The following is a 4,277-nucleotide window of genomic DNA, read 5'->3' as shown; positions in this document are numbered from 1 at the left end:
AAATATATTAAGAGGTTGTTTGAGAAGTGCTAAATAAGTGTACTTTTTGATTTTTTTACGAAAATATATGTAAAAAATAGAGATGTGACGTGCCCTAAAATTATAAAAAAGATAAAAAAAAATATACTACGGTAAGTCTTTCCAAGCAACCCGTTAGTTAAAGCTTATTTGGTGCATCCTTTAAAAAAAAATATATGGTAGCTTTAAAGAGAATCTGAAACTAATATTTTCATTACACAAAATAGTTTCTATACAGTTAGTTTTATATACAACAAATGTAACTCTAGTTACTAATTAACTAATCTAATAGTTACTAGTTAACTAACCTAAGGTACAGTTATAACAACTTTCTAACTAACTAACACATCACTATATGTAACACATGCACCACTATCTCTAACTGATTTGTAACAGATTTGTATAGGAGCTCAGCTCTGTGGCTTCACCTACAGCTCAACTTTTCTTCTTCTGCAGCTATAGGCTGATCTGTAGCTGCTATTGCAGAGACATTATCAGGCCCCTTCAAGCTGATGGGAGAGGGAAGAACCATAAGCTTGGACTGAAGATAAGTAAAGCGGGAAAGAGACAGAGGTTTGGTGAAAATATCTGCCACCTGATCAGATGTTGGAATATGACAAATGGAAAGTTGTTTAGCAGCTACTCTTTCTCTAACATAGTGATAGTCCACCTCGATATGTTTAGTTCGAGCATGAAAAACAGGATTGGAAGACAGAGATATGGCAGATATATTATCACACCATAAAGTAGGAGAAGGAGAAGGAACATGCAATTCAGAGAGAAGCATGCCAAGCCAACTGAGCTCAGCAGCAGTGTGAGCCAGTGCTCTATATTCAGCTTCAGTGGAGGATCTAGCCACAGTAGGCTGCTTTTTCGCAGACCATGAGACCAAATTAGGACCAAGAAAAACACAGAAGCCAGTAGTGGAACGTCTATCCAGGGAATTGCCAGCCCAATCAGAGTCTGAAAAGGCATGTAGTGTAAGAGGGCCAGGACTAAATTGCAGACCATAGCCAATAGTGCCTTTGAGATAGCGGAGCAGTCGTTTAACCATAACAAAGTGGTGAACAAGAGGTTGGTGCATAAATTGACAAGCAAAGTTCACTGCAAAAGCAATATCTGGTCTGGTGATGGTTAGGTATTGGAGGCCTCCAACAATACTTCTGTAGAGAGATGGGTTGGAACAAGGTAAATGATCATTAGGAGAAGAAGAAGGTTTAAGAGCCATGGGAGAAGAGTATGGCTTGCAGTCAGCCATATTAGCTTTTACAAGCAACTCAGAAGCATACTTTTGCTGAGATAAGAAATAGCCCATAGGAGATGAGGACACAGAGATGCCAAGGAAGTAATTAAGCAACCCAAGCTCCTTCATAGCAAAAGCACCATGCATTTGAGTAATCAAAGTAGTGATATAAGCACCATCACTACCAGTTAACAAGATATCATCAACATAAATGAGGAGAGCTGCCTGCCATTTAGGAGAGGCAGAAGCAGCTTGAAAAGTATCAGGTTCAGTGGGAGAAAAAGAAGTGAGAAGGCAGTCAGCATGGAGAGAGTGAGACTTAGACCTGGTGAGCATGGGATGAGTATTTGAAGTAGAAGAAGGAAAAGGTAAATCAATGGAGATGGAAGAAATGGGAATGGATGGAACAAAACCAGAAACTGCAACAGGTGCAGGTCTAGAATCAGCAGGTCTAGAACCAGAAACAACAACTGCATCAGGGACAGAAACTGAACCAGAACCTGCAACTTCAAGGTGTTCAGAACTAGAAGAGGGAGCCAAATGAGAACCAGACAGAACTGGAGTAGAGGAAATAGAATTTACAGCAGGTAGAGAAGAACCTGTAGGATGAGAACCAGAACAGGAATTGACTGAATCAGTGACAGGCCAAAAGAAAGTTTGCAACTGAGAGAGTGAAGGAGGAACAGACTGAGGAGAAGACAGAGAGGAAGACTGAAATGGAAAGGTATTTTCATCAAAAATGACATGTCTGGAAACAAAAATATGGCCAGTAGCAACATCAAGACATCTATACCCTTTGGTAGAGGGAACATAACCAATAAAGACACAAGGGACAGATCTAGGCTGAAGTTTGTGACTGGTGTAAGGTCTCAGCCAAGGAAAACATCTACAACCAAACACTTTGAGAAAGGAGTAATCAGGTGAGTGATGAAACAAAGTTTGAAAAGGAGTGAGATTACTAAGCTTGGAAGTAGGAAGTCTGTTAATAAGAAATACTGAGGTGGCAAGAGCATCAAACCAATAGGTCAATGGAAGAGCAGATTGATGCATTAGGGCAATAGTAGTTTCAATTAAGTGCCTATGCTTCCTCTCAGCTACTCCATTCTGAGCAGGAGTATGAGGACAACTAAGTTGATGTTCAATGCCCTTATCTTTTAAAAATTGCTGAAACTTATTTGCTAAATATTCCCCTCCATTATCACTTCTAAGGACTTGAAGCTTAGTGGTAAATTGAGTCTCAACAAAGGCCTTGAATTCAACAAATTTAGAAAATACCTCACTTTTGTAAGTCAGAGGAAATAGCCAAGTAAATTTACTGTAATCATCAATGAAAAGAACATAGTACTTAAAATGTGAAATAGATGCATTAAAGGGTCCCCATACATCAGAATGAATAAGAGCCAATGGTTGATTTACAGTGGAATTGGACAGATGAAATGGCAACCTATGACTCTTAGAAACACAGCAATGGGAGCACAGCTTATTATCATTAGAACTAGGGACATTAGTGGGTAACAAATTTTGGGATACAAGCACTTGCAGCTTATTACTAGAAGGATGACCTAATCTACTATGCCAAGTGCTCTTGCTGCAAGAAGAAGGTCTAGTGGAAGTTTTGAAGCAAGTTGTGGAAGAAGTTCCAGGAACAACAGATGAAGCTGAGAGAGAATAAAGACCAGCTGTGTGATGACCTTTATGCAGAATTTGCTTGGAAAACTTGTCCTGTATAATGAAACAATCAGCATCAAAAGTAATGGTGCAGTTGTTATCTTTTATGAATTGATGAACTGACAAAAGATTGGTAGAAAGGGAAGGAACATGAAGCAAATTATGAAGATAGAAAGAAGTACTTGGTGTAGGAAGCAAACCATTTCCAGTGTGATGAATTGGCAGAGTTGAACCATCTCCTATAGTGACATGATCAGAGCCTTGATAAGGCTGAAATTGAGTGAAATTATTAAGATCATTGGTGAAATGAGTGGTATCTAAGAACCAATTTGAACTAGGAACAGATGCAGCAGAGGTAGCCTGATATTCTGGGATAGTTGCAGCAGAGGCAGACTGAAACTGAAATTCTGGAGCAGCAGAAGTGGTGGAAGAAGAGGCAACATATGCTTTAGACTGTGATCCTCTGCCTTGTGAAGAAGAGGAGTGAAAAGATTGATCCATTCTGTGCCAGCAATCCATGGCTGAGTGGTTTGCTTTGCCACATATTTGACAAATCAGTTGTGAATGCTGCAAAAATGAAGATGATCTGCCTTGTACTCCATTACTAGTATGTCCTCCACCTCTATAGATGTTACCTTGTCCTCCATCTCTGTTCATATGTTTAAAAAATCTGCTGCCTGAAGTTCCTGAATTATTACCTTTGTATCCACCTCGGTTGTAACCTCGAGCACTTCCTCTAGAATAAGGTCTGGTAGCAGTGTAAGCAAATGGAAGATCTGATGTGTGAGCTTGCTTAAGAAAACCTTCAATATGAATGGATTCAGAACATAATAAGGAAGATAAGGCAGTAATGGAGATAGGTTCAGATCTGGTACGAATGGATGTTTTAAAAGCATTGTACTCATCAGGTAGTCAATTTAGAGTAAGTAAAACCAGATCTTCATCATGAATTGGTGAGCCAGCAAGACTTAAGTGATCAGCAATAGTTTTGATTTGACAGAGATAGTCCTCCATTGTTGAATTCTTCTTGGTAAGATGATTGAGCTTAGTTTTCAATTGATGTACATGTGATCTAGACAAGGAGGTGAATCTTGTAGCCAATGTAGTCCATACTTCATGACTAGTGAGACAATGCAGAACAGATGTGTATATGGATGAAGACAGTGTAGCAGTAATACAACTAAGTAAATGTGCATCAACAGTAATCCATTCTGTGTAGTCTGGATTGACTACAGCATTATGATTCTCATCCAGAATTGTGGAAGAAGGACATTTCTTTGATCCATCAACAAATCCAAGTAGATTTGTGGCTCGTAATATGTTTTGGAATTGACTTCTCCATATCAGA

This window comes from Camellia sinensis, chromosome 3 (assembly GCF_055761805.1).
Source record: "Camellia sinensis isolate YWXY chromosome 3, ASM5576180v1, whole genome shotgun sequence".
NCBI classification, from domain to species: domain Eukaryota; kingdom Viridiplantae; phylum Streptophyta; class Magnoliopsida; order Ericales; family Theaceae; genus Camellia; species Camellia sinensis.
Note: the sequence above shows the minus strand (reverse complement) of the source record.